The 27,850-nt window shown below is 50.1% G+C and overlaps 1 protein-coding gene across 1 annotated transcript in view; it reads left to right on the top strand.

Annotated features, from left to right (window-relative positions):
- ARFGEF1 (ARF guanine nucleotide exchange factor 1) overlaps positions 1 to 27,850 on the top strand; it is a 1,973,034-nt gene that overhangs the window by 334,288 nt on the left and 1,610,896 nt on the right. The window lies entirely within an intron of this gene.

The raw sequence follows: 27,850 nt of genomic DNA, 5'->3' as shown, positions 1-27,850 counted from the left end.
CTGCTCTGTTACGCTTCCACAGTTTATGTACCATCACAGTCCCCACTGATGGAATCGTGGACCAAAGTTAATGCTCAACACACCACCAACCAGCAGAGCTGGTGGGATGGTCAGATAGCTTGTGCCCCAATGTATAGGTGTTCCAGTTATGGCAGACCCAAAAGTCTAAAAAGGTACTGTAAAGTGTAGGGTTGGCAAATTGCTATCGTAAATTCTTAGTGCTCTTTGCTGGCACCACCTTCCTCTCATAGCGCTGTTGAGAAAAATCAGTGTTCTATTGAACATCGCTGAACAGGCATTCCAGGAATTTAAACACACCTTAGTTTCATCATCTATACTCAGGCATGCCGACATTACGTTTCCTTGTAGTGGAAACCTATGCCTTGAGCTTAGTTTCAGGGGTTGACTTGTTAGACATTGATGCAACAGGTAATGTGCATGTGTCTGCCTACTGCCCCATATAGTGGTAAAGGAACTGCTGGCTTTGGTGGATGCCCTAAAGCAATGGAGACATTGGAGGGCCCAACTCAAGATGTCGATCATCACAGATTATAAAATCATTGAGCATCTCCAGACCCCTGTACTGTACTAACCATCAGCTCTTGTACATAAAATGATATGTGCTATCTGATTGTAATGTCGCAGGGTTTGAAATTGAGGGGAGCTGGGGCAGGAGGTACTTTTGGCTCCCCAGGCCAACAGATGCTGAACAAACACACCTATGTGGATTTAACGCTGTGCATTTGTGACAATCTATAAATAAGCCTTGGGACTCATCTGTAAGACATCTAAAGCATCAGCCGTCATAAATAATGGACACAGTGATATGTTTGCATCTTATGCGGAACCCTATGTACTAGCTCCTGGTTCATCAGTGGTAGCTTCCGGTCACTGGTAAATGCTACATACTGTGAGGGGTTAGAAATCGGAGGCAGACACAAAGTGGTAGCATTTTCAACATCTGACATCTTTATTAAAATAAAAGGGTTAGATAAAGGCCTCTCTGTCCCTATCCTAAGAGTTCCCTATTTAGGAAGCAAAAACCAAAGATCAGTCTGTGTCTCATTGTTAAAATTATATACGCTGTCCTTGTGTCCAAAACATACAAAACTGACCCTCACACTAGAAGTGAACAGCTAAGGGTGTAAGGTAATTGTCTCTTATGTACGTTTGGTAATAAGTGTTCACAGACAAGTAGATAAATCCAACAAAATAATCCTTCGATCCAGCGGGTGGTTCTCTTCCCCTGGATGTCTTTGGTAGGATGGCAAAAGTGTCTTTTTCAAACAGCCACTTCTTTGGTTCCTTATACCTGATTCAGGACGTTTTTGTGCAAACAATATGTCCCACACAATTCAACCCATTCTAGGTTTCTTGGCACTGAGTTCACAAACCAAAGTGTTCTTATCCCCAATATGTTCCATCTTGGGTTCTCTTATAAGCCTTGATATTTTAGCAGACCAGCTGGTGCATTTTGCCACCAGAAATCCTCCTGTGAGCTCTTTAGGTCTCTGTTTATACCCTTCTACCAGGTGTTTTGATTTTAACCAGAAAAAGGTTGTTTGTTCAGTTTCACAGCTTCCGCTTGCCTGTATTCTTAGTCTCTGGTTCACTTATGTTGACATGCGTTCTACAAAAGTAAATAAGTAGATTTCAGTGGACTTCCTGGTGTACTCCCCTGCCAGGATCTCTATGTGCTTATTTAACTTCAACTTGTCTCGTGCGTGGACTGCCAGGACATATTTTCATCTGGTTCTTACTGATCACCTGGTATACTCTCCTACCTACAATGTCTTATTCCTCTGCGTATTTCAAATTGATTGCCTGGTGTACTGCCCTGTCAGGAATCCCTTTCTGGGGCTTGCAGATGCCCTTGTTTGCTTCTCTGCCAGGTATCTTCCTCCCCAAGTGCTCACTGTCTGATGGTCTTCTTTTAATGTTGTCACCGTCTTTCGGTATAGCACAGTTGTATTCCTGTTACGCTCACCTGGCTCCCACACAGGCGTCGATCGGAACTGGAATGCTGCGGTCTCCACCAATGTGACGCGTAGGGCCGAGATGACGGACTGGACTGGCCCACCTGGCTTTGTTTGCTTGGCCCGTAGGAATATTCTTCTGCAAATGGAGAAAGGGAATTAACCACCCGTGGGTAGGAATATTCTTCTGCAAATGGAGAAAGGGAATTAACCACCCGTGGAGTTGAGCGTAAATCCCCCCACCCTCTGCTGCCCACCCCCCACAGATCACCTTTGATGTCCCCTCTTATAGTCTCACCTGATGGTTTGAAAAGATGAGCTCTCCATCCTGCATTGAGCGCAGGGGCGCGTTGATAACCAGTTGCTCCACTGGCTCGAAGGAATTGGTGAGTTCCAGAACAATATTGACTCTGAGATTCCCGGCAAGACGCTGTAAGTATAAAGTTCGTAAGAGTTCAAATGCCTGACTTTCACTCTTGTCCGATTCCTTGCAGGTTGCAGCTTGACCCTAATGAAGAGTTCCTCGTGGCAACCGGTAGTATTCTGGTAAGGATTTGTATTTTCCAACACAGTTCGATAAAATAATGTCAATATGTAACCTGTTGCTTTCTCCCTTATTCAGGCGCTGAGAGAAAGTATGAAGTCTCGGGGAATAATGCCTCCAGCGGTAAAATGAGGTAAGACTATTGTGGTGAGGAGGGTTCCCCTTGTTAGTCCCTTTGTTTCACCTTGCTGTCCTTTTGTTTCCCCTTAGGGGCCGGGGTTCGGCGAAGATGCAGTGGAAGCTGCGCCGACCCGTGAAGAGGAATAGTACCCCCGGTGGTAAAATCAGGTAAGCCTATGGGAGGGTAACTAATATTCCTCTGTGTATTCCCTTGGCTCACCTTGCTTTTCTTGTCTTCTCCTTAGGTGCCGGTGTGCGGCGGGAACATGCAGGAGGATGCGGTGGAATGGAAAGATGCTGCGAAGGCCGGTGAGATCAGTGCGGCGCTGCAGCAGGCGAGGCGACGCGCATAAAATAACTTCTTTCTTCCAACTCGAAGGAGCGATGGATCGGGAATTCAGGTAAGAATCAAAGGTATTGCTCTTGTTCTAACCTTTTCTCCAGCATTGGATCTTTCATGGATTCACATGCTTAGAATATTCCCCGTCGTCAGGCTGGGAATCCCCGGTACATTATATAGACCCTTTCCCGTAGGGAAACTTTTTCGACGCTTATGCGTCCTATCCAACTCGTTTTGTATCATGCGTGCCCGCGCCGTCAGGACGCCATGATATAAATACAGGACCCGCCCCCGCGCTCCCTCAGATTTCAACCGTCTTTCAAAGTAGTGGGATCCTCGTGGTTACTGCTAATTGAAATTAGGTTGTATTGTCGCTTCGGCGACGTTCCATTCTGGAAAAAATATGTCCGGAAAAGCTTTATTTCGTCCTTGTGCGACATGTGGACTCAAAAAAGTCTATGAAGGTGGTGCCCACATGGACTGTATCTACTGTCTCCACCCGCACCACACGGCGGATACATGCGAGATATGCCAGGGTTTCTCACAAAAAACCCTTAAAGACAGGAAAAGAAGGTTGGTCGACTGGCTTAACGACGGAGCGGGTGCCTATCCGGCATCAGAAGTTGGCTCCACGGCCTCCAGGAGCAAGTCGGAACCTCCCTCGAAGAAGGTGCGGCCCGTCGAAAAATGCCCTGCGGACAAGCATACGGGGAAGCATGCTGGGTCTTCCTCATCACACAAAAAGTCCTCCTCCTCCTCATCCTCTAAGACGGAGAGGCAAGCGGCATCAAAATCCTCCTCAGGGGACCGTCCTAGGTCTTCCGTGAGTCGAGACGCTTCGGCAGGGAAGGCGGCGACGAAATCGGCTACGAAGTCTAAAGGCTCGGTGCCGGCTACTTGCTCGTCGACCCCGGTGTCGCTGACAATGCCTATTACTATTCAGGCAGCAGCGGTGGGGATTCCTTCGTCGACGGTGACTCAATCTATGGTCTGGCAGCCGGAGGTTTGCGACCCGGCCCCCCCCCCCCCCGAGGTCCTACTGCAACCAGACACGGCCTTGTCGGTGGAAGGAGAATGTGGCATGGTTATGCAGCCGTCGGACTTGGGCTTACGGCCTTCCAATACGTCGACGACGAGTGCGAGTGGGGGTGTGGTCCCTCTATCCTCGACGTTGCTGACCCCCCAGACGGTTTTGTCTCTGGATGTGCTTAATACACTTCAGAAGCTCCTGCAGCGTCTGGATACGCAGATCCCTCAGCCTGGCACTTCATCGTTGGTATTTTCTGCACCTTCTGTCGACGAACAAGCTCAAGCAGCTCGCTCGACGACCAAAAGCCCGTCGGCCTCCCAGGTGGTGAAGGATCGTCCTCGAGCGCAGGAGGAGGGTGAGCTATCGGAGTCCGATTCTATACAAGGCGACTCAAGGTCGGACATTTCCCTGTCACCGTCGAGAGACCCAACATGGAATTCGGATGTAGAGGTAGAGTCTACGAGGAGCCAGGCACAACCATCTCCTCCGGATGATGTGGGAGCCTTCCATGCAATGATGGGAAAAGCGTGTTCCGAGTTCGGCTTAATTCCTGAGGAGCAAAAGGAAGACTGTTTTCTTTTTGATCACATGGGTCAAAGGAGAAAATCGGTATTTGCCATCCCAATCCTGGACCACGTGTGGCAAGAAGGCCTCAAGACGATGCGTCATCCGTTCTCGGAACCGGCTATTAAGGGGCGTACTGAGAAAAAGTTTAAAGCTCCGGAGTCCACTCCAAAATGCCTAACATCACAGCCTCTGTCAGACTCTGTGATTGCGGCGGCGGCGGCGGCTAGGAAGGCCAGAGTACAGCAAAAATGTTCAACCCCACCAGAAAGCGAGGCCAGGAGGCAGGACGCCTTTGGAAAAAAGGTGCTCTCAGTCGGCGCCACGACGGTAAGAGCAGCCAACTCCTTGGCAATTGTATCACGATATGATCGGGAGATGTGGCATAAACTAGCCCCTATCCTAGAACATCTGCCGGAAGAACATCGAAAAGCAGCCATGCTGCTAGTGCGAGATGGGGAGGAGGCCTCGAACCATGCAATTAATATTGCGGTGGACCTAGCAGAGTCTGGGTTCAAACAAATCAATCATGGCGTAGTTCTACGTCGACAAGCGTGGCTCAAATGTACTACTTTTAGACCTGAAGTCCAGTACAAAGTCCTAGACATGCCATGTGAAGGAGAACATCTGTTTGGAGACAAGGTAGATGAAGCCTTGAAGGGGATGAAGGAAGACACGGATACCGCTAGGTCTTTCGGCGCCCTCCAGACATGTAGAAGTTTTCGCTCTTTTCGCCCCTTCAGGGGTGCTTCCGGAAACTCCCGCTTTGGAGCCTCTAGGGACCGTGGGTTTAACAGGTCCTCATACTCCTCACAAGGTTACAGACGGGCATCCCAGTCGGCACGTAGAGGCAGAGATTATCAAGCCTCCAGACGACGCGGCTCGGGTCCCTCGTCGACGAAGGACAAGCAAACCAGCAACCAATGACGGCCTTCGGAACGTCCTGGGGGGTCGAGTCTCTCATCATATCGACCAATGGAAATGCATCACCACAGATCGATGGGTTCTGGACACGATTCGCATGGGTCATGCGCTGCAATTCAAAAACAAGCCTCCAAGTCTTCCGCCAGTGTTTTCGACCCAGCCCCACCTTCGAGTTCTAAGACAAGAGGTGGCACTTATGCTGCAAAAAGGAGCTGTAGAACGGGTTCCTGTGGCACAGGAAGGAAAAGGGGTTTATTCCCGGTTCTTCGTGGTCAAGAAGCCAAATGGAAAATGGAGGCCCATTCTCGACCTGAGGGTACTCAACAAATGGCTAAAGAGCTCAAAATTCAAAATGCTAAAGCTCCAGGAGGTTATCAGGTCAGTGCAACCCATGGATTATCTGTCGTCGCTAGACCTTCAAGATGCATATTTTCATAACCCAATACGTCCACGACACAGGAGATATTTAAGGTTCGTCGTCGGGCGAAAGCATTTTCAGTTCAAGGTCCTCCCGTTCGGTCTCAAGTCCTCCCCCAGGACGTTCACCAAGTGTCTGGCCCCTATAGCGGCCCATTTAAGGAAGGACGGTCCCCATGTCTATCCCTATCTAGACGACTGGCTGGTCAGAGGTTCGTCCATGGAACAAACACGAAACAGTCTGGGGGCCACGATGTCCCTCTTACAGGAACTGGTCTTCGCGATAAACTTCAGCAAGTCCTCAGTAGAGCCTTCGAGGACCTTGGTCTTTCTAGGAGCGGAGTTTCATACGCACACAAGCCTTGTAAGACCATCCAGCGAAAGAATACAGAAGCTACAAAGCAAGGCGTCGGAATGGAGATGTGGTACCAGGGTGTCGGTGCGCAAATACATGTCCCTGCTAGGGACCATGTCATTGTGCATTCCGTTGATAAACAACTGCCGTCTGTTTATGAGGCCTTGCCAGGAATTTCTAGCGGATCGTTGGGCGCAGAGCCAAGGTCGCTGGTCCGACAGACTGGTCATCGACGAACAACTGGTACAAGCACTCTGTTGGTGGAGAGTCTCTACTCATTTAACGAAAGGAATGCCTCAGGTGGAACCGGAGTTCCAGAAGACGGTGGTGACGGATGCATCGCTGAGCGGATGGGGAGCTCATCTGGATACGTTACAGGTACAAGGCCGGTGGTCGTTACAAGAGTCCTCCCTGCATATCAACCTGCTAGAACTGAGGGCAGTGCGGTGGGCTCTAAAATCTTTTCTCCCTCAACTGAGAGACTCCGTGGTGCGTGTCATGACGGACAACATGACTACAATGTTTTACCTCAGGAAACAAGGAGGAACACGTTCCAGGTCCCTGTCGAGGGAGGCACAGAAAATCTGGCATTGGGCCCTGCAACCCAACATGCTAATCTTGGCGTTCCACCTGCCAGGTGTGAGAAATGTGGAGGCAGATGCCCTCAGCAGGGAAATGAACGAAGTTCACGAATGGATGCTGAACGACCAGCAACTACAACATGTATTCAAGAAGTGGGGACATCCTTCCATCGATCTGTTCGCGACGAAGGACAACAGGAAATGCCCGCAGTATGCAAGCAGATGGCCTCAACAGGGCTCACTGGGGGATGCGTTCTCCTTCCCATGGACGAACAAATTCCTGTACGCATTCCCTCCATTTCCTCTTATCCGGAGGACGTTGCAATGGATCCTCAAGTACCCATGTCGGATGATTCTGGTGGCCCCGTATTGGGCCAGACAGGTGTGGTTTTCGGACCTGCTGCACATAGTGGCAGCGGAGCCAATGAGGTTCAGGAAGATCCCCAACCTTCTGGCTCGACAGGAGGGTACCGTTTGGCATCACGACCCGGACAGCCTCAAGTTGACGGCCTGGCCCCTGACTTCGCCGAATTTGGTCAGCTAACGATTCCGGAGGAGTATCGTCGTATTCTGCAAGCGGCAAGAGCACCTTCCACAAACACTTCATAATCGTACAAATGGAGAAGTTTCTGTCAGTGGTGTGCGGATCAACCAGGTTTGGTTCCGCAGTCGATTACGCCGGAACAGCTCCTTCCATACTTGCTGTTCTTAGCTCAAAAGGGCTTATCGGTGTCGTCGATAAAAGTACACCTGGCCGCCATCTCCAGGTTTACGCGTCAACGGCATTCCGCACCATTATTCAGCGACCGCCTGATTAAGCACTTCCTTAAAGGTTTGTTCAGGAGTTTCCCTCCCGAGAAGAGATTTCCTCCGGTGTGGAGCCTCAATCTGGTGTTAGCGTCTCTTATGAAACCTCCTTTTGAACCAATGTCATCATCGTCTCTAAAGTTTTTGTCGTGGAAATTGGCCTTCCTGGTGGCCATCACTTCAGCCCGACGTATTTCGGAAATCCAAGCTCTTATGGTAGACCCACCATACTTAAGATTTTTCAAGAACAAGGTGGTCCTTGCCACTAACCCACAGTTCATACCGAAAGCTCCTTCAGTGTTCCATAAACATTCCTCTATTGTCTTACCTACGTTTTTTCCAGAGCCATGCTCGGGAGCAGAGCGCATGTTACACACATTAGACGTGAAAAGGGCTCTCAAGTTTTATCTTCATCGCACGCAACCTTTCAGGAAAACGAGGCAGTTGTTCATGGCCTATGGTTTGGGTGCTAAAGGCAAAGCCATTTCAAAGCAAGGACTGTCAAGATGGGTATCGTCTACCGTTTCGTACTGCCATTCCAAGGCTGGAAAGCCTCTTCTGCGACGCCCAAGAGCTCATTCAACTAGAGCGGCGGCATTATCGACGGCGCTGTGGTCTGGAGTCCCTCTGGGGGACATCTACATGGCGGCTACCTGGGCGGCTACACATACTTTTACCCGCCATTACTGCCTGTCACAACAACATGCCGAAGATACTCGGATGGGACAGGCGGTGCTTCGACACCTATTCCAATAAGGTATGCCCCGGTTGAGGGGTTAGATCTTGTTGCAATTATGACTGAATATTGTTCGTTTTCTATGTTAACAATTGCTTATGGGTACACGACCATAGGGAACGGACTTTGTGAGGAAAGTATGTGAGTTTGCATGCACGCCTCCTCTTTTCGGGATGGTACTGCTATGTAATCTATTCTAAGCATGTGAATCCATGAAAGATCCAATGCTGGAGAAGGGAATAGTTTCTTACCTGTAACTCCATTTCTCCAGCATTGGTATCTTTCATGGATTCACATGCGCCCGCCTGCCTCCCCTGGCCATGCAAACTGGTTCCCCCACTACTTTGGGGGCCGAAATCTGAGGGAGCGCGGGGGCGGGTCCTGTATTTATATCATGGCGTCCTGACGGCGCGGGCACGCATGATACAAAACGAGGTGGATAGGACGCATAAGCGTCGAAAAAGTTTCCCTACGGGAAAGGGTCTATATAATGTACCGGGGATTCCCAGTCTGACGACGGGGAATATTCTAAGCATGTGAATCCATGAAAGATACCAATGCTGGAGAAATGGAGTTACAGGTAAGAAACTATTCCCTTCTCCTTCTTTCTCCCTTTTTCTAGGAGCTTCAAACTCGAGGCGGGATTGGCAGAAGGCTAGATGCAGACTTGCAGGCATGGTGAGCGTTACGCTGCTGGATGCAGAATAACGCGAAGCATGTGCTGCTCTTCGGGCGTGGTTTAAATAGCCACCAAAGTAGTCCCAGGTAAGTATTCCTCCCCAGCCCCGCCCGAGTAAAAAAAATAGTCCCTAAGTAAAGTAGTCCCTTCCAAGCCTCTTTTGGCTTGGAGCTCTTGCAGCATGGTCTGCATCAGGTAAGTTTGCAGCATGGTCTGCATCAGGTAAGTTTTAATCTATGAGCCTGGCGCTTATGGCGCCAGGACTGACTCTCCATATGAGCCTGGCGCCATAGGCGCCAGGACTGGACCCAAATAGCCCCTAGCAGGGGTTGTTGGGCGTGCTTAGGATAACTTGATGCCTGCTTCCGGGGTTGCTGGACTTGGTCTGGGTCCCCGGGGGTAGGCATCATGACAATTCCTTCACTGTCTATATGTCCTTGGCTTGAGGTACTACTTGTTCCAACTTTCCTCACATGGATATCTCATTGAAACTTGTTGAAGTTTGGCATTTTAACTTCTTCAGTAGTATTCATTGGCATGTGGCACACTTGCTCCAACCTTCCCCATATTGACATCTCATACATGAGGATTTGGACAAATTCTGTCTTTGTATTCTACTTGGTCATTATTCAAAATAGGTTCTTAATGGCTAACATGCCTGTCGGTGCGCCCCAGGGTCCCCAACATCTCTGGGCAGACTCACTGGTGTCTGTTAGCGTTCCCGACCCATGGCACGTTTCTGCGGTGAAGCTTTCACTCTGGGATGGCATTTCCTGCTCTGAAGTCCTTCTCTCAGCTCTCCTGCCAGCACTACTTTCACCCCAGCCCCTACCCACAGGAAGCCTGCTGCTTCTGAACACGACTGTGCTCCCGGTAGCTTTGCTGTTGTTGCTGGTCCCCCAGCGTCTCTCCCATGGTGTCTACTGTGGCCTCACGCCACGCCGGTAGGTTCTTCTTGCCAGTGGGAGTCTGAAAACGCCTGTCTTCTTCAGCACGGTCCGTTCCCATGCTGCTGCCTTCTCCTTAGTTTCTACTTCCTTCTTCGATTCTGCTTCCTTCTTCTTCTGTTCCGCTTGTCTCTTTTCCTTCAAAACAGATACAATTTTTAAACGTCCCGCACACTTGGGCCTCACTACAGCAACTAGCCTGCATATTCATTTTAGTGTTTCTTTTGATCCATATTAACTCCTTCCTCGTCTCAGTACTTGATGCTTTATGGGAGTTGGAGTCCATAGCATTTATAGGTCTTCTAAGGTGGTTTTGTTGTGGTGTGTCTATAATGTTTATATGAGGTGTAAGTGGTATTCTGCCTAGAATGTTTTGCAGGAAGTGGTTTTACAACAGGACAGATGTGTATAGTGATAACTAGCCTTTAATGGTTTAGAAATGATGGAGTCTTCTTTTCTGGGAAGGAAAGAAAACTGCATCTCTCCTGATGGGGTCGCAACCTTCCCCTGACATCCGTCTCCTCCCATGTGATCCTCCCTCAGGATCAAATGGGAGTAGCGGCTGCCGTTCCCTGGCCACATAGGAGGAGATCGCTGACTGGAGTCCAGTGACGACTCCATAGACTTCATCACAATACCCAGGAGCTGCTTTTAGCGCCTGCTTATCAAATCTTAATTTCGATCCCTAATGTCATGTTTAAGGAATGCATAATTACTTTTATAGTAGTTCATATATTCCAGAAAAATGACATTGATTTAATACCCCACTGCGGCAATCCCACCCCACAGTTTGAGACAAGAAATAGGCTGATTTAAAATAATACATCAGGGAATGCAGATGGTCCCCTAACTTGCAATGCTGGAGAAGTCACCTTTAAAACACTACGAATTACGGTGAAATGGTTGGATCCTGCATCTATGGCTCATAGGACGATTACATCCGTGAATGTTCAGTCTCAATTCACCCACCAAGCATAGGTCTTCCTCTACAAATAGGTGGCTATGATGCTTTTTACAGTGTTTTTTTTTCTTTCAACTTTATTTATTTCTCAGGAGCATAAGTTACAGACAAACATATGGGGAACAACCAATAGTAACATCGTCCTTGTCTTTCCCCATTGTCCAGCCCCGTCTGTGTTCCATCTGCTCATGAGTTTTAATTGTTGTAACCCTCCCCCCTCTTCTGCCTCCCCCTCACCACTGTAACTTTTCAACACCTGGGTAAGGCATAGCGTCTCTATTCAACACACACAGGAGTCCCACAAGCCGGGCTGTCTTCTCGGCTCAAGGCTCGCTGAACTAAATAATGGAAACCTTGCGGAGTAACGTAGGCTTGAAGTACATTTGTTCCCTGTCATCCATGAACTCGTGAAGCGGCATTCCAGGTGTTCAGGTACTTCGAGTAGAAGCCATATGCCATTGCTGTCACCTTTTCTATGGCCATCACTCCCCATATTCTCACCCAACACATGGCCTCTACCGGCCCCTGTTTGTTTTTCCACGCTGTGCCAAGGTGATTCTGGCTGCGCTCAGCATGTGTGAGATAAGGCCAGCCCTATTTCCAGTATTCGCATAGCTCACTTCAACAGCCTCGCCTAGTAAGACTACCACCGGACCAAAAGGCAGCTGTATCCCCGCTATCTCCTTGATATGGCTCAAGATCTCCTTCCAGTAAGTCTCTGCCACTGGGCAAGTCCACCACATGTGGATTCGGTCCCCGGGTTGTCCACAATCCCTCCAACATGCCATGGGGTAGTCAGGGTTAATGGAATGCATACGTTGTGGTGTCATATACCACCTCACACAGAGTTTATAAGCCTCCTTTTTAATTGAGACACATTTGGAGCTTTTGGCGGCTCAGTGCCATATGCAACTCCTTGTCTCCCCAGAGATTGGTTTCCCAACATCTAATTCCCATTTCTGCATGTACGGTAGTTTCTTCCGGGTCAGCCTCCCCCATCAGCCGGTATAATCTCGCCACCCCTTTTTCCAACCTCCCCTCTTTTACGGTGAGTTCCAGCCATATTGGGTCCCGAGTTGCTCCCTCCCGAACCTGTATGTTAGTAATCCAGTGTCGAAGTTGGATATATTGGAAGCGTTCCGTCTCAGGAATGAAATTTGGCCCTACAACCTTCAAAAGTTAGGGGCCTGTTCGCCTCCTCCCCAGTATGCCCAGAAGTCGGGCTACATCCCTGGTGTAAAGTCTGGCTTGTGGGCCACCAGTGCGAGAGGGCCTCTCCCCACCTTCACCTTTTTCCCCCCACCAGTGCTTTGTCCCAATACCATAGGGTGGCCTTGGTTGTTTCCAGTAATATGCCTCCTTTGCCTCTATGCCGCGCTGTAAGGAATCCCAGACTTTCAAGGGCTGTCTTAGTTGCCTCCCTTTCAAGGGCCGCCCAAAGATTACAGTTTTCTCTGGGTGTCCATTGCAACATGGGAGCTACCTGTGCTGCCCATAAATAACAGCGAAGGTCTGGTACCCCCAGCCTCCTCAGAGCTTGTGGTCTAAATAGGACTTTCCTGGGAACCCTTGGTTTCTTCCCCTTCCAGATAAAGGACATAACTTCTTTCTGTAAATGTTTAATTGCTGGACCTGGGATGCGTACTGGGAGGGCTCCCGTCACGTCAAAAAGCTTGGGAGTAGGGTAATTTTGACTGCTGTTATGCGTGCGAGCCATGATAGCTCCTGCATGTCCCATCGTTTAAGATCTCCGATCAATGTTTTCGACAGATCCGGGATATTAGCCCCATATAGTCTCTCGTAGGTGGGCGTTAGGTATACTCCCAAGTATTTCACAGCTTTCTGTTCCCATTTCAAAGGATATCAGCTTTCCCATTCTGACACATGCTCCGGAATGTCAGTTATGTTAAGTGCCTTTGATATGGGGTAGTTGATGTGAAACCCCGAAACCCTTGCAAACCTGTCCAGCAGCACTATGGCCTTTGGATGTGAATTTGTTCTGTCCCTCAGGAACATGAGGACACCATCCACATAGAGAGCTACCTTTTGGGACCCACTAGCGCCCACTTCCACCCCTCGGATTCCTGGCTCATCGCGGACTCTCTGCGCCAGAGGCTCCATGGCCATAGCGAAAATCAATGCTGACAACGGACACGCCTGCATTGTGCCCTTCCGGATGGGGATACTGTGTGTAAGCTGCCCATTAATCATTAGCTGTGTGGATGGATTCCCATAGTTAGCCAGTACTATACGAGTAAAGATTGGCCCGCACCCACATTTTTCAAGGGTCAGCTGTAGAAATCCCCAATGTACGCTATCAAAGGCTCTAGAGGCGTCCAATGCCAGCACCGAGAACCGCTGCCCTGTCCTTCGTCCCCACTCTATAGTTCTACGGCTCTATGAATGTTATCATGGGTGGGCCGCCCTTTCACAATTCCTGGGTGAATTATCTTCAGGAGGACATTATCCAGCCTCTGGGCTAAGACCGTGGAATAAAATTTTGCATCCCCATTCAGTAACGAGGCGATAGCTAGCGCATTCTAAAAGGTCCCTGTCCGGTTTTAACAATAATACCATGGTAGCTGGGCCCATGTCCCCCAAAGCCCACCCGGTATCCCGAATATGATTAAATAGTTTAGTTAGGGGGCCTACCAGAATGTCTTTATAATACGCATTGCTAGATTTGTGTCCCTTCAATGCCCTTATAACCTCCCCCACCTCTTCCTCTGATATGGGTGCCTCCAAAGTTTGCCTGTCCGATTCACTATTCTGCGGAAGAGACACCTGGCCCAGGAACGCTACTTGTGCTTCCCTCTCCAAGTCTTCCCCCTTCAGATTGTCCGTGTAATACGAGTACATGACTTCCTCTATCTCTTTCTCCCCTCTCACTAGGTCCCCTCCCTAGCGTTTAAGTTGGGCGATGTGGTTCCAGGTTCTCTGCTGCGTCAATTTGGCAGCGAGAAATTGGTTGGCCTTGTCCCCATTTATGTAATAAAACTATTTAGTTTGCAGAAGGAGTTGTGCAGCTTCACCTGCCAGGTGAGTCTCTTATGCCACCCTGACTTTTTTCAGTTCCTGCCACCTTTTTTGTGGGCCTTTGTCTTTGTACTCCGCCTCGGGTTTTGTTACTTTGGCCTCTAATTCCCGCCTCACCCTCTCTTTCCTTTTAACATAATTTGCCATATGTGCAGTAAACTCGCCCCATAGCACCGCTTTGCTAGCGTCCCAGATAGTGGCCCAATGTACACCCTGCGTGACATTTTTCTGAAAAGAATTCCTCAATGCCCGTTCTATATCTGCTCTGAGAGCCAGATCCTTTAGGATCACCTCATTTAGACGCCATTGCTTACGAGTCCGCTGCCGCAGAGTAAGCGGCTCCAACTCTAGGGAGACCGGTGCGTGGTCTGATAGGAACCGTACCCCGATTTCTCATCCCGTGACTTGTGGGACCAGGGTATCTGAAATGAGTACCATATCAATCCGGGTGTGACCCCTGTGCATTGCTGAATAGTGGGTGTATGCTTTTTCCTGCGGGCGAAAGAATAGCCATGCTTCTATTAGGTGTAGCTCCCTGAGGAATCTTGGCAGGGCTTGTCTGAACACGTGGTCGCTGGGGGAGCTGGAAGGCTTTTTTGTCCATTGCCGCGTCCATTACGCCATTAAAATCGCCCCCTATCAAGATCTGCCCCACTCCCCAATTTGCAATTTTGGAAACACCCTCAACAAGAAACTATTCTGCCTCCCATTACGGGCATAGATCGCCACCATGGTAACCTGCTGACCCATTAGCTTCCCTCCCAACAGCAAGCAGCGGCTCTCTGGGTCGCTTTTTATAAATTGTTTCTCGAAGCTGATCTCCGTGGCCAGCACAATGCCCACTCCCCTTTATTATTTTTTTTTGTGTCCCGCTAGAGGCAACATTTTGCATAGGAAAGGCCCTATGACTTAGTCTATGCTCATCCTCTGGAAGCAAGTGTGTTTCCTGAATCCATACCACTGAGGCCCGCATATCCAAAAGCCTGTTCACAATTGATTTCCTCTTAATTGGGGAATTGAGCCCCTGGACATTTAATGTAACACAGGTTAGGTCAGTCATTGTTGAATTGTAGCAGCGTGCCCGTCTAGATGCTATTCAGCCATTCCGCCCCCCTAGGTGTCCCATATGTGCAGTGTGTGGCTTCCACCCAAACGTCACGTGTTTCTGTCTCTCCCCCATGCCCCCAACTTATAACTCCCCATTGATCTTCAACTGAAACTCTTCTGGACCCTGGAGAGCACCCAGAGTGTCCACCATCCGCTGTGCGTTTCGCGGCTGCTGCAGTGCATTGCCTGTCTGATAGCTTTGGGCTGTTTGGGCCTCTTTGACGTCTGTCCTGCCAAGGGAGAGGGCCCTTTCCTCCACCCACTCCGTGCCATCAGTTCGCTGCATTCCGATGCTTTTGTCAACCCGGGCTCAGCTTCACCGAATGGCCGCTGCGGAGCACGAACAACCTTGGCGGCCTGCCCCAAGCTGCGTGGCCGCCCGCTCCGCATAATACGTTGCACGTTCCAAGACCCCGCTGGTGGCGCGGGCCGCTTCCCGAGTCTGTTCCAGGCAGTGGGACCCGCTGCCGCCTATGCGTTCACTCCTGCCGCCCCCAGCGCCTCCTCACCCACTTCCTCTCGGGCTTCCGTCCTCGAAGCCAGTCCCAAGGTCTTCAGCCCGCGAGGGCGGGGGAAGGGCTTTCCAGCGGGGCGCATCAACTTCAGTCCCCAAGCCGGGCACCCCGCGCACCATCACTGTTCACAACCGGTGGCAGGATTGCAGCGGACTGACTACAGTTCGGCTCTTTGCAGCTCCAAAGGCGGGCTGGCTTTCCCCTGAGAGCCGCCACGAATCACGTCCGCCATGTTAGCTGGGACCGTTGGGATCCTCCCTTTCCGCTTGTTTCTAATAATACAACTTATTCCCAGTCGCTCCGGCACACACAAAGCCGAATCTCTGCGTCATTTAGGGCTGTTTGCCTGTCTCTGAGTTTTGGGGCCCTGAGACAGGGAAGGAGTCCCAGAGCTCACCCAAGAGGCGTCCAATGGCGTCCTTGGCTGGCCACGCCCCCTTTTTACAGTGTTTTTACAAGAACCACATTTATTGCCACAGGATGTACCATGATTAGTTTGCAGAAATTCCCAACCCAGTTCTTTGCTTCTAACTCAACTAAAAAAACTGGACTGTCTATTATGATTCCCCAGGTATCGTCACTTCTTCCCAGGGGGAGCCCTTTTTCATGAGGCTAGGGAGGTGCGGCCGCTACTCAATTGTCCCTGAAGGGGTGGTTTAATGCGGGATGACTTCATAGGGAGGGACTCCCCTTTTGGCGAGAAAGCCGATCACCTAAGGTGCAGCCTGTTGAACAACATCACACCTCAATCTTCCTGAATCCCTCCCACCCACTCCTTCCATTACAAGTCACTTCTTTGAGAGTAGACCAAAGTACTTGGGATACAACCAAAAGAGAACATTCCAGGATAAAGAAGAGCACAGAAGACATGAAGGTTACCGACTGTGCTAGTAATGGTATGAGGTGGCCCCAATGGGGCATAGAGATCAAGGTGTCAAAAGAAACAAAGGACTTTGGCAATCCACCACGGCAGGACTGGCAACAATTTATAGGATAAGATGATGGACTAAAGAACTTGTCAAGCCCAACTGGAAGAAGCAGTAGAGGCCAATACTGTCCCATGCTGGAGTTTTGAACCTGGATGGTAGACCCGAGTAAGAGAAGAACAGAGATTACTGGCGAGCAGCTGAGAGTCCTCCTGGGGTCTCGCTGGAACAGACACAGGCACGAGACCAAGAAAAAGCAAAGCAGAGCAGAGCTGAACGCTGAGATGCCACAGTGCAGCAACAGTCTGAGGAGACAGCCCAAAGAGCCAGAGAGACAAACCTCGGTCTCAGGAAGCCCATGTGATATATCAAAGCACTAGTGAAGGTAGCGGGTGGTACGGGAGACCCAGAGGGGACACAAGGGTGCGAGCGGGGCAGGCTCAGGTGATTCTCCCTCGGCTCATGTGCAGTGATAAGCCTACTTACCACCAGAGAAGGGTATGGGACCCCAATATGTTATAGGTATTTATATAGCACATAGTCACAAACGGAATTGCTCCCCAGGCGCTCTGGCGGATCTGTAACCAAGAAGGAGGGCAGGTAGGATAAGTCTGGTGGAGAGGGAGTAGGAGAGTCGGAGAAGTAGTGTGCTGTTGGCAGCTTCAGTTCGGTATACACTGTGCGCTGAGCTTTGGTGCTAATATCGGCATGGGTGAGACCTTGTGTGCTGTTGGTAATGTTTGTATGTTGATGCAGTGTTGTAAAGTGCGTGCAGATTTCTGGGTGAAAGATGGTTGCGTGAGTTTGGGTGGGTTAGGTATGCAGAGGGATGAAAGTAGAGTTAGTGGGTTCTGTTTCCTGGTTCTAATTTAAGTTGTATTCCTGTGGGTAGGGTTGTTACTGATTTCTTATTGGCTGTCTGGCTGTAGCGTGTGATAGGCGGTGCAGTCCCAGCTGTATTCAATGAACATTGTATAGTGTGATTAGGTATGTCTAATATAAGTGAAGTAAGCATCTGAGGACACGGCCGAGATAATCCCACTGACCACCAGACAAGGGTCTGGTACCCCAACACTAATGAAACAGACACCTGAGGAGACCTTCCTTGTCACAATGGCAGAGATAAGTCCATTGAAATCCAAGAAGGATTTGCGACTTTGCTAATACCAGGAGGGAGTTGCAAAATAAACACCAGGTTGGAAAGATACAGAAAAGAACTTTCAAACACCAGGAGAAGGGAGTCATTCTCCTGGTGAAGAAACTAAAGCATTTTCTTAACATACCTAAGAGCCACCAGGGGAGGGGAGTCATTCCCCCTGGCCTTATTGTGAACTATATTGGAGGTGCAGACAATACCAGAAGGGGGTCCTTCTCCTGGTTCCGAAAGCTGAGTTGTACAAAGATTTTGCTGGAATCGTAAGCCTGGGGAAGGGAGTCATTCCCCCTGGCAACCACAGACTATTTTTGAGATTAACACCCGAATACCAGGAGTCATTCTCATGGTCTTTAAAGTTGAGTTGGAATTCCTTGCAAGGGGTATTTCGGATCACTCTCCACTTCTCCTAACCTTGAAGAATGCCTGTCGATGTCTGGCGCCTGAACACATACCATCTGCGGCTCCCCGAAATCGCAGAGGAACTGGAAAAAAAAAAAAACAGAGTATTTTTCGAAATTGACGAGGGCTCAGTGGACTGCCCAATCTCGATCTGGGCGGCGTATAAGACAGTCCTTCGGGGAGAAGCCATCTTGGCGGTTTCCGCCCACCAAAAACGACAAGTCCAAAAGATCAGAGAGGCAGAGGCACATGTCCTGGAGTGTGAGTGGCGGACCCTAGAACACAGCGACCAGGAGACCAAGGATGCCCTGACCACGGCACAAGATACCCTCAGTAACCTAGCTCTGGACAATGCACGAACAGCCCACCAGCTAGTCTGGAGTCAAATGTATGAACGTGGCGACAAAGCAAACAAGACACTGGCCTGGTTGGAGAGGCGTGAACAAAACAGGGGACATGTACGTGCCATTAAATCGCCGGATGGCACCCTACTCGCAGACGACTCTGAAATTGTCGAAGCACTTGCCACCTACTACGAGAAGCTCTACACCCCACCTGCCGAGAGCTCGCCTGCTGTACCCTCCCAATACCTCGACCGGATCGAGATCCCAAAACTCTCACAGCACCAGTCAGAACTCCTGAACTCACGGAGGCTGAGGTGCAAGAAGCACTAACACAGCTCCAGCCCGGGAAAACTCTGGGTCCCAACAGTTTCCCCACAGAAACATGGAAATACCTCGGAGGTACACTATCGGCCCATATGCACCACATGTTCCTACGTAGCAAAGAACTAGGGATGCTCCCCTGGGACCTCAGGAAGGCATGCATAGTAGTCAAACACAAACCAGGGAAACCTCCAGAGGAATGTGGCTCCTATCGTCCCATCTCACTAATCAATGGAGAAGCCAAGGTCCTCACCAGAACATTCGCCAACAGGCTTCTGATGGTGATGGAGACCCTTATCCATCCGGACCAATGTGGATTTATGCCCAATAAATCCACTTGCATGAATTTACGCAGAATCCAACTGGCGCTGAGCAGAGCCAAAGAAATACCGGCCCCACTAGCCCTCCTGGCGGTGGACTTTCAAAAGGCATTTGACTCGGTGGGGTGGGACGCTTTGTGGGCAATCATATGGACCGGATGAACCTGGGGCAAACATTTATATCATGGGTCAGGCTGCTCTATGCATCCCCGGAGGCCACGGTAAGGGTGAACGGTAGGTCCTCTAAATCATTTCCCTTGGGTAGGGGTACGAGACAGGGGTGCCCGCTGTCTCCGCTTCTCTTCCTCCTGGCCATCGAACCACTTGCTATTGAGTTCAGAGCTAACACCAACTGGACCGGATTCGCCTGGCTGGTGGGGGTGGGAGGGAGAAGACCGCCTCTAGCTCTACGCGGATGACCTCCTTGTGTACCTTAGTAACCCACGCATCTCATGCCTTATTGTCTCCCTCATCCTTAGAGAATATAAAAAGTCTGCGGGCCTAAAAGTGAATGAAACCAAAACCATTTACTTCCCAATCCAGGGTGGCGAATCTGCGGTTCCTGAGACCTGCCCATACCATATCTCTATCAGGGAATTTACATATCTAGGCATACAACTCGATCCGACACTTGAAGGTTTCCTCCAGCTGAACCTACAACCAGTACTAGAGTGATTCAACAAAGACACTTCCCACTGGCAATCACTCCCCCTATCGCTAATGGGCAGAGCTGCATTATTCAAAATGATGACCCTCCCCAGACTCCTTTACGTTCTCCAAAACGCCCCATTTACCATCCCCAGAGAAACCTTTGCACTTATTGATAGGAACCTCTGCACGCTACTATGGGGAGGGAAGCAATCCAGAATCGCCCTTGACATGCTCCAGAGATCGGTCTGGGAGGGGGGGGGGTATCGGTCTCCCCTGCATACATACGTATTACCTTGCGACGCAGATCGGAGTGGTAAACGATTGGATGCATGCAGACCCCACACTACCACACATCCGTATCGAACTAGAGACCATGACCCCGTTAACCCCACTGCAGACTGTGTATGCCACCCACAACCACCTCCCGAAGTTACCCAAGACGACGCATCATATCCGTCGAGCTTGGCGGGAGGCACACAAACTGATCGGCTGGAAAGGAAAGCCAACACTGTCCCAACCTATATGGCACAACACACTCCTTCCAGAAGTAGTGAAAATGGGCTCTTTCGGTCACTGGCACGCAAAAGGGATACACACACTGGCACATGTGATACAGGAGGGTCTCCTCCTGGACTTCGGGACCATGCAGGTGCAGTTTGATCTGGCGCCCATGGACCGGTTTCGGCATGCGCAGCTGGCCCACGCCATCCACACCCAATTTCCAGACACGACAAACATACCCCCATGCTCTCCCATTGAGAACAATATCCTCCCGCAACGCATCCCTTCAAAGGTCACCTCCACTCTCGATCAGGCCCTCAACTCTTTGGGGGCTACACAGCTCGACGGGCTCAAAGCAAAGTGGGAAAGGGATGTGGGCCAACTGGAGCCGGAAGACTGGGTTGATGCATTAATGTCCCCTAGAGAAATCGGGATAGAAAATAAACTCAGACTAATACAACTGAGAATCCTCCACCGCTCTTATCACTCACGTACTGCAATGGCCAGATGGGGAGGGCTAGAAGATGGGACATGCATCAGATGCAAAACTGAGCCATCCACCTTCTACCATATGATATGGGACTGCCCAGTGCTACAGGTCTTCTGGGAGGACTGTATTAATATGATCTCTGCTGCCCTGACCACGCCAATCCCTAGGGATCCCAAAATGGTACTCTTAGGCATCTGGGGAGAAGTAGACCTTACAAAATATGAAAAAATGTTCCTGTCAATAGCATTGGGGGCAGGCAAGAGACTTATCACGGCTAAATGGGGTTCTGCAAGCCCGCCGATGGATGCAGATCAACACTTCGAATAACATTATTTGCCTGCCTTGTCCTGCAACTGCCCTAAACCCTTGAGCCTGCGGTGCCCCTCCTGCTATTGATATTGCTATGCCTCTCTAATTTGTTGTATGCCTATGATTCATGCTTATTGTTATTATGTTATGCTTTTTAAACCCAATAAACAGTTATAAAAAATAAAAAAAAGTTGAGTTGTAGAAGGTTTGTTGGAACTAAAAGCCAGGGGAAGGGAGTCATTCCCCGGTCATCATTTTGCAAGAGAACATTTTGTGAACACCACCCGAATACCAGGAGAATGAGTCATTCTCTTGGAGATGGTACTTTCTGTTGGATTATATTATTCTTTAGTTGGTAGTGTAAGGGATAGAAGAGGTTGTGACACAGGACGTTGGACTTTAATTTTGACGGACATTCTGACAGATCTTTTCATATTAGTTTGAGGTAGGGAAAACCCCTCTTAGAAGAAAGGGATGGTTAGGGTTTCTTTTTACTATAAATAAAATGTATAGCAACCATCACGCCAGCCTTGTGTAGGCTTCCTACTCCTACGTCCCGTCACCTTTCCTCCATACTTGTGGGACATTCTGTCCTTCGGGACGAGACTGGAGCACTTTTTGTAAAAAAAAAAAAAAGAATCAAACATTTTTATTTTCGTCCTTTTGTTTTTACGCGGGGCCACCGCACTTGGCGTAACCCTGCCCTCCTGAGCTCCGCCCCATGCATCACCCTTCAGTCCTTTTCACTGCGCGGTCGGGGCTGGATGCACTAGCATCACCGGTAATGTTTTCTTATTCCCTCTGTCTTTCCTCCTGCTCGTTCCACGGTCATCTAGTCCTCTGTCTATGCCGGAGCATCTGGGATTCGTGTCCTGTTCTTCCTGCGAACGTTGTTTTGCGAGGGCGGTTTCCCCTTCTTTTTGCCTTGAGTGTCTAGGCCTGGAGCATCGCTGGGACTCCTGTTTTTACTGCGACTCCTCCAGCGTCGTCTTCGGTGGGAGGAGGTGTTTCAACACGTTCCCCCACCTAATTTCCAGCTCTTCATTGACGAGAAGAAACAGCACCCGGTAAGTTCTTTACTTTTTAGAGTGCCTCGGCCAGGGGACTCCTTTCTGGGATCTTCCAGAACCGGGAGGGGCTCGAGTAGCTCTGTTACCAGGGGCATCCCTGAAGCGCCCCACATGGAGCCTAATGTGCATAAGAGGTTCCTCCGAGGGATCCTGCAGTGGGCCTGCCAAAACCGGACATTCTTCCGAGGTTCCCCCGTTTGGGGGCTAAAGTTCAGCCCAGTTCTTCTGTGGCTCTGGATACCAGGGTTCGCTCTGAGGTCTCCGTTTCTGGAGCTTTCCACGCTGAGTCAAGTCTCGAGGCCCCTTTTCAGGGAGCTATATATCCCTGGTTAGATCAAAAGGTTGTTCTTCTTGGGGCTAATTCCAGTACCGACAGAGTTGAGGGATCCTCTTTGAGGGTCCTGTCGGTGAGGTACATTTCTCAACCATCCCACGCTTGGCATGGTGGTACCGGTTCCGACGAGGGGCAAAGAAGTGGGCGGTCATGCACCACAGGCCTTCGAGTACCGGCTCTGCCGAGGTTCCGCCGCTGGAGGCTAATTCTGGCACAGTACCGAAGATGTCCAGTTAACATCCTAGATCTGCCCCAACCGGCTCGGCCGAGGATCCTTGTTTCAAGGCTGAAGTGTTACTTAAGTCCCCTGACTCTCCTGTGGAGACAGTTGTCTCAGTTTATCCTGTGACGCAGTTCTCCTCAGGTGTCGACAAAATGGCGGCTCACACTTTGTGGTCCACGGCAGCCATTTTGGATACTTTTCCTACACCATTGTTCACGACGGCTGGTGCAGGGAGCCTTCCTTTTGGGGCTGTGCAGTTTATTCCACGCCATGTGGACAACAAGTACCTGTTCCGCCCTTTCAATTGATTGGCATGCTCGGGCCCCGCTGCCTCATACAGTCTTGCTTCCACCTGGTTCCGCACCTCTTATCTATGTGGACCCAGCCGGTGGTGGACCTTCCTGGCAACCACCCTTGTTGTTTTCATGGGGGTATGCCCCTCAAGGGCCTCTACCAACTCCTGTGCCTAGACTTTCATCTGAGGATGCTTTCTTTGGGAAATTTCAGAAGCTCATGCACTCTGACCCCATGAAGGCATACTTCAATGGCCTTTTTAGAGAAATCTATCCGGTTCCTCCTTTAGCACCTTCGGCCCCGGCTGTTCCTACGCTGGTCCTGGTGGTGCCACTTCCTCCACCCCTACCTTTCGGACCTTCACCAGTACTTCCTCCTCTGCCTCCGCTTTCCCCGATAGAAAAGACATTGAGGGGGAGGGGGGGCGGGGGGTTCAGGATAATCGGCCAAACAAGAATTTAGGGCCTGAGACGCCATGTGCAGTGGATCAGTCTTCTGTTCCTGCTTCACTGGACGAGGGCCAAGCGGACCAAGATGGCGATGAACAGCCCCGCTCTATTGGAGCTTTTCATGACTGTGTACTGGATATGATGGCTTTACTTGATATTCCAGTAACCGAGGCCCCCACTCCACAGCAAGGGGTGCTTTCTGGAGCCTTCACTCTGTCACCTCACGAGCGCACTGGCCTGTTCCTCCAAAAGGATGTCTTGGCTGAGGCCCGCAAGGTCTGGGACAAACCCCATACCAGGCTCCATCTCAACAAGAGGATTGACGCTCGATACAAGCTTCATGCCTCGGGAAGATATATCCTTGTTTGCTTGTCCGCTCCCCTCGTCAACGGTGGTGGCAGCAGCTACCCTCCAGTCCAAGCCGGCCTCTGCATCCTCCACTACAGTTGCCCAAATCCTTTCGAAGGAGGATAAACGCTATTGGTAAGAAAGTATTTTCCAATTCGGCGCTCCAACTTCGTCAAGCTAACACTGATCTCATTCTGGCAGCAGCCAGTCTTAAGCTGTGGAGGGAGCTAGCTGATTTCCAAGAATTCCTGCGGATAGGCTAGACGACTTTAAAGCCAGTTTGTCGAATGCAAAAATGTTGGCACAGGATTTGCTGGAGGCTGCGACACACCACGTGGATACCTCTGCTCGAGGCGTTATGGTCGGGGTCGACATTGCCCGCCAAGCATGGCTCCATGCGACAAAGTTCTCAAAGGAAGTGCAGGACAAAGTACTAGCCCTTCCTTTTGATGGCAACAAATTGTTCCATTCCTCCACAGATGAGGAACTCACAAAGAATAAGGCCAGTACCCAAACCGCCAAGTCTGTATCGGTCCTGGCGAAAGCTCCAGCTAAAGCCCCTTATACACAGAGATCATGGTCCCAAACTCTGTTCTTCTCTGGGTTCAGAGGTTTTCAAGATCGCCTTGCACGCCAATCTGAAGCCCCGCCGTAAACAACAACGGCAAGGTGGCTGGTTTTTCTCTCGGCCTGCAGCCTCCTCTCCAGGAACAGGTAGTCTCCCTGCCGACAAGTGATCCAAATGATATATCTGGTCGGTCGCACAAGACTCCGGCGGGAGGGCGAATTTCGCCTCATCTGGAGGCGTGGCAGACCATCACCGAAGACCGGTGGGTTCTGTCCATTGCTCGGGCGGGTTTCCGCTTGCCCCTCCCCCCTATCCCACCCTTCAACCCTCCTTTCCAACAGACTGGGTCGCCTTTCCTCAGAGCCGAGGTACAGAAACTTCTAGACCTCAGCGCAGTGGAACCTGTTCCCATCAGGGAGCATGGGGAGGGCTCCTACTCCCGTCTGTTCAGTGACCAAACCCAACCAGGCTGGCCTGCGCACTATCCTCAATCTTTCCCAGTTCAATCTATCTCTTCCCCAAGAGAAATTCAAGATGATCACGCTCTGCCAAATAAAGTCTTCTCTTCAGAAGGACGATTGGCTCAGTGTGGTGGACCTCCAGGATGCGTACATGAACATTCTGATTTGGAGCCTGCATCGGAAATATCTGCGGTTCTGTGTTTAGAGTACTCCCTTTTGGTCTCAGCTCGGCACTGCGTGTCTTTATGAAGATGTCGGTTATCACAGTATTCCTCAGACTGCAGGGGGTTCTTGTATATCCCTACTTGGATGATTGGCTCCTGCACAGTCCTTGCTCACAGATGGCTACGGCAAATCTCCTGTCACTCCTTCAGCTCCTGTTCCGCCTTGGACTGTCGGTCAACTGGCGGAAATCATCCATGATGGTTTCTCGACCTGATCTTTCTGGGTTTCCATTGGGACACTGTCAGTACCAGAGTGCTATTGACCTGTCGACCACGTGCCAAATCTTCCTCCAGTCTTCTCACATGACGGCTTGGTGGTTCCAGAGACTTCTGGGCCTCATGGTTTCTTGCGTTTTTTGGCTCTGTATCTTGCACGCTTGAAGATGAGACTCGCTCAGCTAGATCTTCGGAGCTACTGGCCCTAGGCTTCGGACCCGGATTCCAAATTGATTCCAGTCCCATCCTGCATGCCGGCAGATCTACAATGGTGGTCTTCCGCCATCAAACTTTCAGTGGGCACCTACTTCCAGGAGCCCTGCCCACAAGTAACAGTGACTACAGACTCCTCTCTTCTGGGATGGGGGCCGACGCTACATCACCTCGAATTGTTCAATATGTGGACGCCTCAAGAGAGGCAGTTCCATATCAATTACCTGGAACTCCTGGCAGTGTTCTTAGCGCTCAAAGCTTTTCAACCGTCTATCAGCAACAGTGTAGTCCGAGTCTGAACTGACAATTCTGTGGCGATGTTGTACATCAACAGCAGGGTGGCACCAAGTCTCGTCTTCGTGTGGATCTGTCTATACAAATTAGGGACTGGGTCATTCAGCACAACTTTTGGCTCCAGGCGGTGCACATCCCGGGTCACATCAATGTGGCTGCAGATCACTCAGTCGTCAATCGGCAGCCAGTTACGATTGGGAAAAGAACAGTAAAGTCCTCTCCAACATTTTCCACCAGAGGTGGACCTGTTTGCAACTTCTTTGAACAAGAAATGACCTCTTTTTGCATCCATGCACGGGCTCGGAGCGTCCTCCCTGGGCGACGCCCTTGAAATTTCTTGGAACAACATGAAAGCTTATGCTTTTCCTCCATTGCCTCTTATTCATCTGTCGCTCTGCAAGCTCAGGAGCACATTGAACTGCACTCTCATGTTCATAGCTCCCTGGTGGCCAGCCAGGTTCTGGTTTTCGGAACTACAGCATCTGTCGGTACTTCCCCCGATCAGATTGCAGCACATTCAGAACCATCAGATGTGGAACCCCTCCCCACAATTGTTCAGCTTGGCGGCCTGGTGCCTGAGTTCAGATCTTTAGCACAGTTCAATCTGTCCGAAGACGATATGCGCATTATCCAAGCGGCCAGGAAGCCTTCTACGAGGGCTCAGTACAGGAGCAAATGACTCAGTTGTTGCCATTGGTGTTTAGCTAAACAGCTCGATCCCAGGCAAGCTTCGGTTGACACTGTTCTCTCCTTTGTGTCTCATCTGGCTGCTTCTGGCATTCACGTTCCGTCATGCAGGATTTACCTTTCTGCTATTGCGGCCTATCTGTCCATGGACAACTGTTCTTTTTCACTGACTAACCGTCATTAAAACACATTTTGCGGGTCTTCTTCACCTCTTCCCACCGGTGTGCACCCCTCATCCCAATTGGGATTTGAATGTGGTCCTCACCACCTTATGCCATAAGCCTTTTGAACCCATGGCCACTACTGATCTTAAATACCTGTCTTGGAAGATTGCCTTTCTGATCGCAGTAACATCAGTGAGGCATGTTAGTGAGCTCCAAGCTCTTTCTGTGGAACATCCATTCCTCACTTTCCACAAGGATAAGGTTGTGCTTCGCACTCATCCTTCCTAAGGTGGTTACCGATTTTGATTTACCACCAATTGATTTCCTTATCTGTCTTTTTTCCTAACCCGACATCTGATGCAGAGAAAGTTTTACACAACAACGACGTCAGGCGAGCCCTGAAGTTTTATATCGATAGAACAAGTGAACTCAGGAGCTCCTCGCAACTCTTTCACATTCGGAGATCCGAAAGGGAAACCAGCTTCAAAGGCAACTATCTCCCGATGGATTGCCTCATGCATTTCGGAAACTTACAATACTCAAGGCCTTCAACCTCCGAAGGGCATCCATGCTCATCTTGTATGTGGCAAAGTGGCTGCTGTTGTCTTTCAAAAGTATGTCCCTTGGGAAACCATCGCCAAGGTGGCTGTGGGCTTCTCCATCAGCTTTTTGTAAGCATTACTGCTTAGACCTGAGCTCAAGGGCCAACGCCCAATTGGGCCAGGCTGTTCTGTAGAACTTATTCCAGTAAATGTTTTTTTTCCATCCACCCGTACTACCGGTGTGTGTGCTTGGGAATCTCCCACAAGTATGGAGGAAACGGGACGGGACGTAGGGGTAAAACAAAGTTACTCACCGTAGTGACTATCTCACTCCTAGTCGATAGTCCCCTTTCCTCCATACACCCGCCCGCCGCCCTGTCTAAAAAGTATCCTCTATTATTGCGTAAATGGTCTCAGACCTGGCGGTAGAGAAGGACTGAAGGGCGATGTGCGGGGCGTAGCTCAGGAGGGCGGGATTACACCACGTGCGGTGGCCCCACCTAAAAACAAAGGAAGGACAAAATTAAAAATGTTGATGCGTTTTTACAAACGGAAATGTCCCACAAGTATGGAGGAAATGGGACTATGGACTAGGAGTAAGATAGTCACTACGGTGAGCAACTTTGTTATTCTTTGACACCCCTAAACTATACTGTTAGCACGAAACACGTACTTTACAAAAATAGCGATTTGTTGGGACCCCCAGG

The sequence above is a fragment of the Ambystoma mexicanum genome, chromosome 5q (assembly GCF_040938575.1).
Source record: "Ambystoma mexicanum isolate Mex_15411 chromosome 5q, UKY_AmexF1_1, whole genome shotgun sequence".
NCBI classification, from domain to species: domain Eukaryota; kingdom Metazoa; phylum Chordata; class Amphibia; order Caudata; family Ambystomatidae; genus Ambystoma; species Ambystoma mexicanum.
Note: the sequence above shows the minus strand (reverse complement) of the source record. Positions and strands in the feature narration are given on the sequence as shown.